The following is a 17,388-nucleotide window of genomic DNA, read 5'->3' on the forward strand; positions in this document are numbered from 1 at the left end:
TCCAAATATGTCTGAGGGCAGTCATCATGGTTGAGTTTTACATATGGAGGCAACGGGGTACTAATGGCCTTCCCCCCTTCCATATGAAAACGCTCAAGCACCCTGTCAATGTACTCTTTCTGACTAAGAAAGAGCATCTTGCGAGAACGATCACGAGTGATCCGCATACCCAAAATATGACTGGCATCCCCAAGATCCTTCATGGAAAAGGTCTCATGTAGCCTATGTTTCAAGGCATCCACATCAGAAATACACTTCCCTGCGATCAGCATGTCATCCACATACAAAACCAAAACAATAAGACTACCATCTGCAGCCTTGCGAGTATAGAGGCATGGGTCCTCATAACTGCGTACATAGCCCAATGAACTCATGAATGCATCAAACTTACGATACCATTCACGAAATGATTGCTTCAGCCCATACAAGGTCTTAAGAAGCCGGCATACCATCTTCTTTGAACCATGAATAACAAACCCACTTGGTTGCTGCATGTACAAATCCTCGTGCAAGTCCGGATGTAAGAAAGCTGTCTTTACATCCATTTGCTTCAACTCCATGTCTTCTGTAGCTACCAAGGCAAACAACATACACAAAGTAGACATCTTCACCACTGGGGAGAAGATCTCGTCAAAATCAATGCCCTTCTATTGCTTGAATCCTTTAGCCACTAGCCTTGCTTTGTACCTAGGCTTTGCATCCATTGAACACAATTTTATCTTGTAAACCCACTTGCATGGTAGTGCCTTCTTACCCTTTGGCAAAGGAGTAAGCTCCCACGTTTTATTTTGGATCAACGAATCCATCTCTGACTGCATAGCCTGCTCCCACTTGAGCTTGTCAACACTAGACATGGCCTCATCATAACATGATGGCTCCCCACAATCAGTCAACAATACATAATCCATAGAAGGCACAAAACGCTGAGGCTGTCTTGCACGCCGCTCTGAACGCCTCAAAGACTGTGCAGGAGGTGCATCTGGCTATCCCACATCTACATGATCTCCCAACAAGGGCTGATGTGGCTGTCCCACATCTACATGATCTCCCAACAAGGGCTGATCTCCCACTTGAGGGTCAATGGGCTGCCCACGAGCAGCCATGGGACCATCATACCGATGACCATCCTCCTCAAATATCACACGCCGAACCTCAACCGTTCGCGGTGATGCTCTATACATAGAGTCCTCATGAAAAACAACATCATGGCTGCACACAATCTTCCTGTCAATAGGATCCCACAATCGATAACCCATCTCACCAGAGCTACCATAACCCAAGAAGATACATCTCTTGCTCTTTGGATCCAATTTGCTGCGTTTTGCCTTAGGTACATGTACATAAGCTTCACAGCCAAAAACACGAAGGTGACCATACGAAGGTGGCAAACCTGTCCATACCTCTTCAGGCACTTTGAAGCCCAAAGGAACACTAGGTGAACGATTTATCAAATGCATAGAAGTGGCAACAGCTTCAGCCCAAAATCCATTTGACAAACCAGCCATAGAAAGCATACTACGGACTTTTTCCTGTATAGTCTTGTTCATGCGCTCTGCCACACCATTTTGAGGAGGTGTATAGGGAGCACTAAGCTCGCGCCGTATACCCTTCTCAACACATAATGTTGTAAAAGCATGAGACATAAATTCACCCCCATTGTCCGTACGTAAGCACTTCAACTTACAACCTGATTGGTTCTCAACAAGAGCCAACCATTGCTTAAATATATCAAACACCATATCCTTCTTACGAATGGGGTATGCCCATACCTTCCTGCTAGCATCATCAATGAACGTAACAAAGTACATAGCACCTCCAAGAGAAGCATTGGGCATCGGCCCACATACATCACTATGCACCAAAGCTAGCTTTTCAAAAGATCTGTGTGGAACACTTTTCTTATGAGAAGACCGAGCATGTCGACCATAAAGGCAATACTTACAAAACTCAAAACCACCAAAATCTGAAACGGGAATGTAATCTGCACGTGCCAACAACTTCAAACCTTTTAGTGACATATGCCCCAAACGCTGATGCCATAAAGAAGCAGGAGGTTGCTCAGTGATCCCCACAATGTGATCAGCCACACTAGCTACACAAAGGGAATACAACGTATTCCTCTTAGCACCTTTAACCAAAACAAGGCTGCCCTTAGTGAGCTTCCAACCTCCATCACCAAAAGATACATTGAAACCAAGTGAATCCAACTGACCCACACTAATCAAGCTTTTTGCAAGAGCCGGCACATGACGCACACACTGCAAGACAAACGTAGTAGAGTTTGGCATAGCCAAATGAATATCCCCAATGCCATGAATCTGCATAGAATGCCCATCGGCAATCCTGACAGTACCTGTGCTCGAAGCATCATAGTCATGAAACCACGACCTATGAGGCGTAACGTGAAAAGAAGCACCACTGTCAATGACCCAATCCATAGGCATACTACGCTCATGAGTGAGAAGAAAAGCGTCATCAAAATAGGATGCAAGCAACACATCTCCAAGCTCTTCACTAGTAGCACTAGTCGGAGCACATACATGGTTATCTTGAGAGCTACACTCTCCCTGTGTTGCATTTAACTCCTCAATCTTGACATTGGACTTAGGCTTGTCCTTAGCATCATAGTCTTTCTTCTTACCATTTCCATTTTCCCTTTTCCACTTGTAGCAATCCTTTTTGAAATGGCCTTTTTTACCACAATGAAAACATTCCACATCCTTTTTACTTGTGCCTGCACGGGACTTGCTTCTAGATTTACCCCTGTTGGACTTATACTTGTCCATAGTCCTGCCTCTGACAACCATTGCACTAGAAGACTTACTACCTGCATTATTCTTTCGATTAATCTCTTCCGTGAGAAGACTAGACTCCACATTAGTACTTGTCAATTCATCCGCAGGAACCGAGTTACTTATGGCTGTCCTAAATGTGTCCCATGACTCAGGCAACGTGACAAGTAAAAACATAGCTTTTACATTGTCCTCAAACGTAATTTCCTGCGTAGCAAGTTGGCTGAAAATTGTATTGAACTCATTCAAATGCGCATTCATGGAAGCACCTTCCTCCATTCGCAAATCAATAAGCTTTTTAAGCCAATACACCATAGAAGCAGCCGAATGCTTATCATACATATCGCAAATCCGCTGCCATAGCTCATAAGCTCCACCCTGTGCATCTTTCACATTGTAATAAACAGACTTTGAAAGGGAAAGCCTAATGGTAGACCTGCACATCTCATCCAACTCCTCCCAATCATCCCTCTCCATGTTCTCTGGCTTAACTCCCTGCAACTTTAGAGGTCGAATCTGTTTCTTCTGCACCAAGACATCCCAAATCTGATCTTTCCAATATGAGAAGTTAGCACCATCCAACTTCTCAATATTGAAAACTGTGTCCTCTTTAGTGCCCATTACAACAAGAATGCAACAATGAGAAACTTGTAACCAACCAACAAACTGCCACAACAAAGTAGTGTTGCAAATCTGACAACACCTGCTGCTCAATCAAAGAGCAAACGCATAGAGTATAAATCAGCCCATAATATGGTCAAAAAACGTACGTAGAAATCCACAAACAAATGCATAAACCCGTGACAGCTGTAACTCAACCAGCCTAGGCAAACCGTGCCACAAAATGCATCAACAATGAGCTGTCATAGAGGCATAAACATACTCCATGTCTGAATAACCACAATAGAGACATAAGCTGACCAAGCTTACACAAATCCGTGAGCATAAATGGATCCAAGTGAGCATATAACCAATGCACAATCTCAACGAAGTCCAATCTCTACTGTCAACCAAGTACCTGTCCGTACTCAAACCGCAACACTGCAAGCAAGAGCAAACCCTCTCTATGTATAAGTGAACCAAATCTCCACAATATCATGCATAAAGAGTGTCTGTCAAACTGCCATATCCACATCCATCAACATACATAGATGATGTCAACCTGTAGCTCAAGAACACGCATAAACAGACTGCCCAGAAGAGTAGAAGCTCCCACTCAAACCACAACCATATGCATGGCTGTCCCACAGTCAAAATACATGTTTTGTAACCACAGAAGAAACCTGTATCCAAAGCTCCCTGTAACCTATAACCTGTACTCGTACCTGTACCTGTACCTGCACCTGTACCTGTACCTGTAGTCGAAGAAGACAATGTCGCCAAACTCCCACTCTATCTGTGTGTATGAGGCCACTCCAAGAAGAGGCTACACACTCTCAAATGAGCTGTGGGCTCACGTAAGTGGAAGACACTACAACAATGGCACCTGTAATGGCTATGGAAGCTCTGGCAGCAGAAAACTACCAAAGAGAGATGAAAAACGTAGCTCCTAGTCTGTAGCTCGGATGGGATTTCTAATGGCACGAATGGCTCCAAAAGGGGGGTTAAACCCCACGACGCCTACTGAAAATACTCGCAGAGTGCTGAACCTTCCAATGCCAAGCTCAGAAAAACCTTCTGCTCTTTGAAAATGCGCGCGTGCGCGAAACCGAAAAACGGCAATGAAACAGCAGCAAGTTTCAACACACTCAACAATGATGATGAAGCTCTCAATGCTCTCACTACCAAGCTCTGATACCACTTGTTGGGATCGGAGAGCACACACACAGAGAGCTAGCACGAAGAAGGAGATAGACGCAGTGTGTGGCGGGGCGGTACTCACACTACAATGTGTAGTTGTGAGTATAGTTATTATGAATGAGTAAATGAATGGTTGTACATGGGTGGCTGAACAACGGGTAGCCGGGCACACGGGCCTTTAACCCAACACCACCTTCCCACGAGAGAATGCTCAGCACGACTGTTGCGACCTCCGCATGCCTTGATCCGAATTTCATTGTGCTAATGGTCCAGATTCCAACCCGACCACCAAAAAGATTCCCCTGAATAGTGATTGTCGTGGTCGACCATCGTTTCGAGCTTGAAATGATGCCCAAATAGTAAATGATCATGCAGCCGCACTCAAATACACAAAGATTTTGACTCCGCTGACCTTGATGTTCGATTTGGCGTACATGCGGTCAAGTTTCCCGGCTAGGAGAGCTCCAAAAACCACGCTTTGACCTGTAAAGGGCCGTATTTGACATGCATACCACTGTGGTGCTTGCTTAAAACTGCATCTAATACCTATCCAAGTACGCTATCATCAATCTGTCTATTGCCATGCAGCTGTTGTTGACACTTTCTCGAGTCGACACGGCTTGGGCGCACTAGCATCCTTTGATGTACCCTGCAAATAGATACACACCTTTCCTTGCTAGAACTGCAAAAAATAAAATAAAATCGGGTTGTATTTCTTTTTTTGGCTCTTTTTCTCTAATTTATGATGATTTATCTATTTTTTAGACTGAATCCTTTTCCCTTGGGTTGGAATTTCTTGTTGAGATTGCTTCTTCTAAAGTAAGCATCTACGTTCTATGTTGCATCGATGATGCAACTGCATCTATATTTATTGTTGGATCAACAAATTTAGAGAATTATCCTCATGGTTCTTTATTGCAACTTCTTTCATTTAATGATTGGATCAAACTCGACGTAGTAGCTCTGGTTAAAAACAAGAAGGAAGGACTTACACTCTTAGAGAAGGAATTAAAACAACTTCCTCTACTTCAGAAAATTCATACACTGTCACTTGCTACATTTTCCTCCTCTAGTGCAAAGTTAACCAATTTTCTTAAAAAGTAATGCGGACTCAAACCGACCTTCATTACTACACCAGCTGCTCCTACTGTCAATGTGACAAGCAGTATCTTTAGTCGCAATCCAGTGATACTGAAAGTCGTTAATAATTTTCAGCATGACTTATGCTCGCTTAGTGAGTCCACTCTTCTAGAAATGGTTCCTAAAGTGTCAAAATGCTTCCCATTTCTTCCTTCAAAACAAGTAGAGGTTGAAGGTGCAAGTGTGGACAATCAACTTTGGACCCTTCCTAACAAAGGATTTCTAGCGCATATCTCACTTGAATCATGGATATTCTTAGCCAATTTTCCTGCTACCTGCATGGATGAATGTAGGGTTTATATTCTTAAAGGTACCCAATTCCTAGATAAAGGAGAGTTAATCAATGCTCCCTTTACCATGAACTTTTTGGACCCTACAAAATTATCTACTAATACTGGGATTTATGGGCGCACAAAGGGTATTACGTCTTTCTCCAAGCCAAATGCAAACTACTATTTGTTTCTATTTGAAACATTTACATGCCCTGTATCAAATGTGCCTCCAAGTTCCTTGACAAAAACAAAGCATCATGTGCATCAAGCATCATTTGGTTTGATCATGCAATCTGGTACAGTCTTAATCACCTGGAATTATTATTCCCAGACAAAGCTGCAGAATTTCACTTATCATTAATAGGTTCATGGCTAGCTAGACAAGCTCGTAACTTGGTTTTAGCTCAAATTAACTTCACTCAATTGTAAACCTAAAAGCTCTACTAGTAGAGGTAGAGCCAAAAATCTCCATGTAAAACATCTTCTTGACATGTGATTGTAATATTTTTGGGTTATTACCAATATGACGGGCAAGAAGATCTTGAATGAAAAAAAGAAGGACGCTCAAAACCAGATTTTTGTGCATTGTCTTTTTGTTAACAAAATTCTAGAACTATACACACCTAAGTCCATTTTTATGGAAACATTTCATCAACATTTGGTAATACTTCTTTACTTAATTCAGTTTTGTTTGGATGGAAATACATATATCCACTTAAAAATAGTTTTTACAATACTGACTTTTTAAGATTACACAGCACTCCTACCTATAATTTTGTTGATTATATAGAGTTTATATCACAATTTGACAACTTTGGCTCACACATTTGTACTTCAAACTTAGACATTTGCGAGGATCATGAGATTTGCACACTACTGAACAAAGGATTGAATCATTTCCCCCTACCACTACTCAACCCTCACTTAACTTTTTTTGTACTTCTTAACTGCTTAACCGACTTGGTTAATAAACTCCAATTGGAGTCAGAGGTGATCCACACCCTTTCTCAACTACTTTCTCATAACTTTTCAAACAAAGTTGGTAACCTGAAACCACAGTGTCTTAGTACGGACACTACTTAGTTTACTCTTGATATAATCACAAAAATCAAAGATCTAGCATCTAAATTCTTTATTGTGAGACTAGACAAGGCTAGTAACATAGTAACATAGCATCAATTATTTGTAAACAACTGGTGTGTTCAGCTGAACTTGAAAGATTGAATGGTGATGAATTCTATATTTCTTCCCTTAAATCCAGTTGATACTAGAAATCTACAATATCTCAACTTCAAGAAATTGGTTACAATACGGATAACAAAAAACTACCTGTAATTTTTTTCACTTACAAAGCACATAAACTTTTAGATGCGTCTCAGATGCCTCCAATGGAATCTATACTGAAATTATGGACTTCTTGACCAAATGTCTTAATTTGATCCTATTTGAACTAGAACTCCACTGTGCAACTAAACAAAAAACCACTCACGAGTTTTTGGGGATCAAATACAATTCATTCTGGATTATTAAGAATAGTACCAAACTATTTCTAAACCTCTCAGAACATATTACACATGTCTATACGACAGACATTACACAATGCTACGAAAACGTTCCCATTTTTGGACCTTACGGTTTGTTCTTGGTATTAGAAGAGCAGATTGATCTTGCTTTTAGAAATAGAGCAAAAAACCATTATTTTTTTATCTCCCTCATCAAAGAACCAACATGGGTTTAAAAATGTATGCACACTACCCCTCTTCATTTTAATCAAATTAGTTTGATAGTTCACCTTCATTGGCTACTCAACAACTGTTTTATCCAACTTGGAACAAACTATTTTTTAATTAAAAAAGGGATTCTTATGGGATTCTCTTGTTCACCAATGCTATGTAATCTTTACTTAGCTTATTTTGAATACAAATGGTATATCAAACAATTACATAACTCTGAGACACAGAGAAAACTCACACAATTTATACATACTGCAAGATATATGGACGATATTCTCAATTTCAACAATAAATTTTTTAAAGAGCAGCTTATTAACATCTACCCCTTAGATGTGGTTAAAATAGAAGATACTTGTGATACCATTATATTATTAGAGGGAGAACCCTTTTTACAACGAGTACAACTTACCTTACAAATAAAAATCACGTTACTAGAACCATTTACAAGTGACTTTACAACAAGATATAGTTGGAGAAAATATAAATTTCAGTTTACTACTATTGAATTTATGAAAGAGAAAAGTAATCGCTCATATAAAAATGCAATTAATACTTGCTTTGGAATTCTATACCTTATTATGTACTCTTATAGTGATTCCTTCATTGCGTTAAAAGAAATCTCTAAACTAGCAAACATATTTATGTACAATGGGTTTCTAAAGCATAAAATATTGAATACCATTATTCAATCTCTCAATAAAAATGAATGTCTTGGACTAAGGCCAATATAAATACTATCATCAATCTGATGAGGTAGTAGGCCCCACTCTATGGGTCTACTGCCTCATAGAGTGAGTGTGCCTGGGTTTGGGCGGGAACACACACACACACACACACATTGTAATAGCTCCTACTGTTACATTTAGTTTTGGACTTTAAAAATGGGAGCACATACCCACACATGATCTTTTGACAAAATATTTTGAAACTGAGACTTATTAAAAATAGGGAATTTCCCAATTTTTTATTAAAAGAATATCTCTTTACCTACATGTTTTAAGCCAAAGACGGATTTAAAATTCTCACAAACTCAGAGGAAATTTTATTTAGCTCCCATTGCTTCACATTGTGAATGGACATTATAAAGAAGAAGTTAAAACTCACAAACTTGGATAACCCAAGAGGACATAAAAGTGTCCTTTTAGGGTTTTGAAAAAATCTCCAAATTTGGCCCGTTGAGATTAGAAAAGTATGAAGATTAAAGGTTTTAATGTAGAACGACTCTAATTCTTGTTGAATCAAAAAACTCTACCATGCTTGTATCGTTCACTATATGGGGTATTGGGTGGTGTCCCAAAACTCAAGCATGAAAAGTTTCATCTTATGAAACCCACATGCATAATCAAAATTTTCTTTGGATTTTATTAAAGTTTCCTAAAAAATCAAAAAAGTGTAAAATTTGGCAAGAAATCTAGAGTAAAAAATTCTTGTATTTAGGTCAACATTCACAATAACCATTTGATTCACCCTAGAAGCATGAAAACATGTTGAGAACTACCTTGAGAACTACTAAGACTAATTCTCTAGCAGTGTATATCTCAAAAAGATGAGTTTTCATGTGTTGTAGGTACAATTCTTTGGAAAAAGGCCAAAGAAATCACATGTTTCTTATAAAGCTTTGATTGATAAATGCTTTGCAAGAATAAGGTTAAAAAATCAAGCTTTTTTCAGCTCATAAGCCAACTTTATGGATTTATATAACACTAAAAGTTTCATTCTTAAACTTAAATAACTCAAGGGAAATGTTCTCTTAGCATGACATAAAAGTGTCCGAGGACCTATAATTATCCCATTACCAACCTAGTGCTAAGATGGACCCCTTGGATAGAAGTTGAAGGTTCAACAATAGAGACCCACTACATTACTCCTTAGTGTTTGATATCTGTGCAGATTTGGGCTTGCTCTTTATCCTCGCATTCAAGAGTAGATTCTTCACCATCAATAGAAGCTACTAATCCAAGGACAAAACCTCTAGGAATTTCTCATATGGATGAGAGATTACTGTTGCATGTCCTTGAGGTCTAGCATTATGAGGCTGGTCTATTGGGTGATCCATGTATAGGAGTCAAGGTTGGTAGTGTTTCAAGTCAATTAGCCTCCTATGGATTTGTTGAAATTAGTTTTATCACAACCCATTTTGATAGGACTAATATGGTCTTCTTCTTGCATTATGTTGGGCCCTAAATTCTTCTTCAAGTAACTCCATCTTGAAGAGTTGAAGGCTTCATAGAATCTAATATATCATTCAAGGGAGGATTAAACCCTTACAAAAGGTTGCTTAGTATTCATGGAAGAGGAATAATTCTTGAGCTTCATGAACTCCCCGGGGGTCCTGGGGTCCACCTAAAAAATGTAAGTGTAGCACGTGAGTTCATCCGGAGGGGCTTTTTTATATACAAAAGAGTTATAGAATTACATGTACAAGAGGGGTTTAAAAATGGATACTTGAAAAAAGGTTACAAGTTTATGAAGGAAGAGGGGCCTTTTAACTCATGGTGAAGTGTGTGTGTAGAGGTGTTTTAAAAATAACTCTTGAACACATGTGCTATAAAGGTGGCCCTCGGGGATGAAGTAGGAATACTAAGCATCAATAGTGAGTCTACATCAGGTAAGTTTGTAGAGCTCATTCATATTTCATGTCTCATTGTAACCTGAGAGCACACTCATCTTACATTGGGTGAGTGTGCTCCATCCTTTGAAACTTCCTCAATAACTTCCTAGGTTACTAATGCCTTGTGAACCCCTTGTTCTTGGCACTCCTACTTCCACTAAGGCTTCTTAGCACTAGTAAGCTTATAGAAAGCTGATGTAGATTTGTTCTCTAGAGTTATTTGTACAAAGAGAAAGTAGTTTTTGAGTCCTTTAGTCCATGCTCTTTAGTGACATCACTCTCTTACCAAGAGAATGATGTTGGTTTCATTTTCTTTGATAGAATGTTTGTTCATCATCTCCATACTTGGAAAGACTAAATGTAATAGAGGTAAATAAACATGGACTAAGTGGATATTTTTGAAATACTATTCATTTAGATATTAAATTGATTCATTCAAGGATAGTTAAGTTATTGAGGCTTTCACAAAGCAAAGAGGTTAGTGGAATATGGGGAGGTATCTTACAATATCTACACCCAAAATCGCATCTTAGACTCATCATGTTTGGAAATTTCAAAATCTAGTGCAATTTCAGTGTTGTCATCTCTGATTTTCATTTTCCATATTATATAGGTGCAAGTAGCTAGTGAAATTTTTTTTTCTTGCACTAAAAAAAATGATTACAATATAGTTGTATGATAAATCAAGACTAAAGGATAAAATTTACTCCAAAGATATCTCAAATATGAACAAAAATTTCCAATAGGAGCACACTTAGGTTGCAACTTTGTTACATCCACACCGCACTTTTCAAAAGTTCCATACCTTACAATATGTCTCAAAGGCTTAGGAAACAAATTTCTTTTTTAATACATTTGGCACTCATGAAATCTTCTACACCAATGCACAACATCCCTATTCATACTTGGCCACATAAGCTAAACATTCAATAATTTTCCTCTTGAAGTTTCTCTTCTCATAGCACCATCAACCCCTTTGTGATACATGTGTTCTCCAATTAAGACATATCTTATAGCCCTTCATGTGATTGCATGCCTTTGTTGAGAAGCAAATACTTTTCTTGAGAAACCCATTTGCAACACATGATCTTCCTCATGAAGGGACTCCCTTCCAATATACCTTGGCTCTCTAATTCCCACTGCATGGATGTCCTTTGTGAACACCTATCCTATCAACATGATCATCACCTCTTATATTCATATTTTGGGGTACATGCCATATTTGAAAAGAAGCAAATTACTTTAACAACTTTCTCACTTTGAAATATCATCCCTTCGTGCCTTCTTGATTCACCTTCCATGTACCTTAAACTTACCACATAAACAACATAGAATCACCTTTGATTAGAAGCCTCCTTACATGCATTTTGACACATTCTTCCAAGCCCAAATAGAGGCTTTCATACTCAGCTTCATTATTACTCTTTACATCCACTTCTTGGCTTCCAAACCAGCATCATCTTCTAAAATAACATTGCTCCTCAAACCTTTTTATACACTATTTACATGTTGTCCTCCACCCTGATTCAAGTCCTTGCACTTTGTAAAAGAGATAAATCCCTATTTAATTAGTCTTGCAAATCTTGCAAAAAGTACCTCCTTTGCACATAAATCATGCAAGAACTTTTCTCTTCTCGTACCACTACAATGGTATGTGGCCAAAACCCCTCATCTCCCTATAGCCCTTGAATTATTTATTTCTCTTTGGCAAGGGTTTCTCTCTAGGTGTGTCACAATTTCTTTCATGGTCCACACAAACAGTAAGGAATTAAACCACTCACTTCCCATCCCTGCTCTTTATCCTAGCATAAGTTGATCCATCATCCACCATCACCTTTGTTTCCATACAAGTAGCAATGATGTATGGCATCTTTATCCACAAACACATAACCAATAGGACCCTTATTAATGCTCCTTTTGAAAACCCCATCAAAGTATAAGGTGCCTTCTACATCTTGAAGCTTTGCATGCATAGTTGGACTTGATACTATCTTCTTTTCCAAATCTTTCTTAAACTCTTTTTTTTTGCATGAATCTCTTTAAGAGCGAGTATATCCGCCATATTTTCTCTCACACTATCATCTTTTGTAAAGCTCATGTCAAATTCATGAAAACTAATTATCCACTTTTGCAATTTAGAGCTATCCCCAGGATACCGGTGCCTTAGTGCGTGAGGCAAAAACCATCAGGCCTGAAAGGTAAACCCATCACATACCAAATATCTCTCATGACCTGCAACAATGTCCAAAATCTCATCTTGAAACGGAAGTGGATAGTGACGCCTCTTTGTTGCCACATTAAATGGCTTATAGTCTACACATATTATCCATTTATTACCCTTATTTGGAGCTATAACCACAAGGGAACCCAGTTTACATCATCCACAAGGTAAATAAAACCAATTTGTAAAAGCTTACTGACCTTCATGTCCAATACCTTTCAGTGAATGGTGCAAAGTCTCCTTAACTTTTGAGCAATATCCTTTGCACCTTCTTTGAGCTTTATTTCATGAAAAAAACTCTTTGTCCCTCATTTGAGCATAATCTTTGTCAAACAACGTGGGATACTTATCAAACAATGCATCATACTCCTCTCTCTTGACTAGTCAAGTCGCCTGCAAGTATATCCACAAATTCAGCTTTTGGTCATCTTCGTGGTCATTTTTTTAATTTAATAGAATCCCTTTATTGCAATTTTCATTATATACATGTACCCCACAAAGATCTGCATGAAGATCAAGAAGACTTTGATATATCATTAGTACATGCAGAGGATGCATTAGAATGTCACACATGTCATAAGTGGATGGTAATGAATCTTGATGCATAGCTAATTCACCATTAATTTCCAACACCTTACATGTTTTCATATCATATATAATCCTCTTGTCTTTAGGCCTATCCACAAAGAGGTCAATACATCCCCTGTACCAGTCTTGCTGCAACTTCATACCAATCAACCAAGATCTACCCAATATAATTGGATACGCCTCAAGATTTTCAAGCATCACACAAATGTCCATGAAGGCCCTTTGACCCAAAACATTAAGCTCCAAGTCATGAATGACACCTAAGTATTTCACTCTACTATTATTTTCCATCTTCACACTAAACAAAGATTTTCCCGTGATCGGCAATCCCAATTGTTGCATTGTTTCCTTTGTCATAATGCACACTTGGTCTCCACCATCCATGTAAACCTTGTTACCCCTCATTACATGTATCCAAGCATCAACAACAGGCAAAATATTAGTGACCTTATGAAGCTGCACTACATGTGCATTCTGCATCTTTACCTTCACCATTCTAACACTAGCTAGTTTATGCCAATGCCTTCTCATACTTGAATGAAATGCAAGAGTTGCCCATATGATATGTTGGCCTTCTTATTCTTTGAGTCTTCTAAGAGGTTGTAGGCTAATTGAACCTTCTCAAGATGAAAAGAATCTATGCATATCTTCCTTCTCCTTGATCTTGCCTTTGCTTGCTTACTATTTTGAACCTCTTCGATAGGTGCTTTGCCTTTATCTACATCTCTCCTTGGATTTTGTTTGCTCTTTACTCTTTCAAAATGCCTTCACTCTTTAATTTTTGTGTCCTTGTTATCTTATTTGAAAAGACATCAACCTCTTGATCTTCATCTCCCTCATCGACTACCTCCGAAATCTTTACATTAAACTGCAGGGGTGCTTGATCTTGATTTTTCCCTATTGTTGTGCATGTCCTTGTCCTTGGAGTGGTTGCACATTCCCATCAACATGACCTTAATTACCTATTTGCCTTTGCATTATAGGCCATATACCTCCTGGATCTCCCCTTGGTTGATTTCAATTGGGTGTTATATGCCCTCTCTCCCCACAATTGTAACACGTTACATTAACACCTCTATTCCTTTGAGACTATTCTCCTTGAGGTCTTCTTACTTGTTGTTGTGGATAGCTTGCATAGCAAGGTTGATATTCACTATTTCTATGTCAATCTTTGAATGTTGTGGTGAAGGGCTTCTTGTCCTCTATTTTCCACTCTTGGAGCTTCCAGATGGATTTCCCTTTCAACATGCGTATCCAAAGGCAAAGGCTCAACCACATTGTTCATTGGTACATAACCATACCTTTGATGTACATTTGATTCTCTTTCTCTATTTTCCATCTCATGTCTTCACACCTTCTAAGCAACCTTTATTGAATCATTGTAGGTCCCTGGGTCCTTGAGCTCCACCTTGTCTCTATGCTTTGATGTAAGGAGAACCACAAATCTATCTTTCTTCAAGAAATCAAGAGGAATTTGATTATCTTCAAGTCCCTTTATGATCCTCCTCCAACAAGCTTCAAACCTTTTTATGTGTACAAATTGATGTCTTCATGCTCTCCTTGTTGCATCTTGCTTAGTTCTCTCCACAAATACTTAGTATCCTCATCCTTCTCAGGCTCTTCTCTCAAGGCATGAGAAAGAGGATTCCAACTTCCCTTTACATCATCTTCAAGCCTATCTTCATATTATTCATGTTGGAGAGGGGGAATGTGGAACATACCCAGCAGACACACAAAATGCCTCTCTATAGCCCAGGGTATTCACATTACCCTATCCTCGCAAAAATCATGTTTGAACAAAACACTCAAAGAAGCAAACCTACATTTGTACACAACACGACACACAGACTTAGTGCAACACCACAAACACGCCCAATCATTCCGTCATGCCCGATTCACTTCCTTCCACACAAACAACCTCTCTCAATCTCCCTTTGCACAACAAACCTCGGGAGGGCACACCTACTGACACACGTCCGGAAATGCATGCACACAAGTAGAGAAGGGAAGGGGGAAGGGAGAATCGACACCAAAAAATGGCAATGATGGCTTCACTATAATCCAAACAACCATGTACATTCCTACTTCATCATCAAAGCCTTGATGAGCACAAAACCAAGAGTCGGTAGCCCTCTCTGGCATTGTATAGCACAAATGGAAAAAAGCCCCTCGAAATTCACAAAAACCTCTTCTTTTAGGAGATTACAAAAGCTTAAAAAAGAAAAACTTTTGTCTATCATGGCTTGTGTAGCCCTTTGAGTTCCATTTTAGCATTTTCTTGCATTGCACACACATGGCACACTTCATTTGGCATCTACTGCATGCATGTTGTTGACAACTCGACTGCCTTCCACTTTCAACTCCATGTGAAGCACTTCTTGGTCTCCTTCTCTCTCTGTCCACCTTTGTGAACCATGGGAAGGCCCCCCAAGCACTAGCGGCAGTGCTAGTGGGGATTCTCGCTAGCTCTCAAACTTTTTAAAGGCCCATGCAGGCGCGGGACCCAACTACTTATGGAGGCACCATGTCAGCACTGCATCGCATGCCCTTGATAGTTAGTGGCTCATCATCCAAGCATCGGCAACAATACCACGCACGGCAAGGCGGTCAGTGGACCACCGCCAACGCCACGCCCCTTCAACATGCAACGCCCACCACGGGCGGGCAACCATTGCCAAGAGCTCACAAAGATCACTCTCCCAACTTTGATGCCAATAGGTGGCACCTATTATAGTATATGTATCCCATGATATAGGGTTGTGGTGGTTACCCACGTGGGTCAAATGACATGTCCATGTGGTAACACATAACAATCTTGCCCCCAAAGCCCTCCATGTTCATTAAAAAAGCTTCAAAAAAACCATTTTCTCCCCAACTTCATTGCTTTGAAATTTGATGCTCTATGATCCAATTGCCCATCCATTAAAACCTCCTCCAAGCTTACTTACCAAACTTTTCTCCCCTCAGTTAACTCCACATTATGATAGCCCCCAAGCCTCCAACAACGCGTATCAAAATGACCAAAAATCATCAGACCCTCCTACTCAACAACTGATGCAAACTTCAACAGGCTATAACTGAGCAACCATAAACCCGATGGACATGCCATCAATTCCTACTAGTTCCATATGATGCCACTACCTCTGCAAACCCTATCAAGCTTCAGAAAAACCTCGCATGGCACAACTCTCAATGCGATCAAAGTGGCTTAGAACCGGCCCTTGGCAAATCTTCAAAACCCCGTATCTTGGCCACAAGGACTCCAGTTGTTGATTTGAAAACACCGATGCGCTCCATAATACAAGCTCTACACATCTATTCAATGAAACTAACTTTGATCATCTATCTTCACCCGCCTTGTCTGTCCAAGATTTGCAATGTACTTTAGCCTCAATCATCCATATCTTTCACTCCATAGCTATGTTTGATGAGCCGTCTGGACCAACTCACTCAACACCTCAAGCTCTACACTTCCAAGCAAGAAACCAACCCTTTAAACATCCTTCATTTTCCATCCCATCTAGCCCTTTTCGGAGCCTTCTTGGCATATAAGACCACATAAGACATACACTTTAGCTATCACCTATCCGCCTAGGATCTTCACATATGCTTTAGTCCTTTGCCATGCACGTGCCAACATACCCATACGTGCTTGTTTCCTCTGCTATGTTCGACACACTTTAGTTGCACCATCATTACCCAACCCCCTTGTTGAACATTTATGTTCAAAAACAAAAGTTATTTATTCATCAATAAACTGCAAAAGCTAGCAAACATGATCGAAAAACCAAAAACCATATGTACACAATTTTATTCTAGCATACTTGCAAACCTCAAGTGGGTTGTCCCACCCCGTGCATCATATCGTGGCTTTCACCTGGATCAAACACATGGCACTGATTTAGTTTATCCATTAGCAGTACCTTTCCATAATGTTTTATCCCAACACATAACTCATCATGCTCATAGTCCACCCATGGCCTACCACTATCGCTCTAAGCATTCTCCTATATTCAAGCATCTTTAAATAGAGCAGCATCGTGCTCACCACCCTGCTCAATAAACACAATTGACATACCTGGCCCTCCCTCCCAACTGTTGGGGGTAATTGTAGCATCACCTAATCAACTCAAGACCAACAAAATTATCAATCCTAGGACTGGAAAAATTATCAATCCTAGGATCAGCAACCCGGCTACGACATGGAAGCGTGAGCATCATTGGATGTATC

The sequence above is a fragment of the Adiantum capillus-veneris genome, chromosome 23, assembly GCF_014529385.1.
Source record: "Adiantum capillus-veneris isolate H3 chromosome 23, ASM1452938v2, whole genome shotgun sequence".
NCBI lineage: Eukaryota > Viridiplantae > Streptophyta > Polypodiopsida > Polypodiales > Pteridaceae > Adiantum > Adiantum capillus-veneris.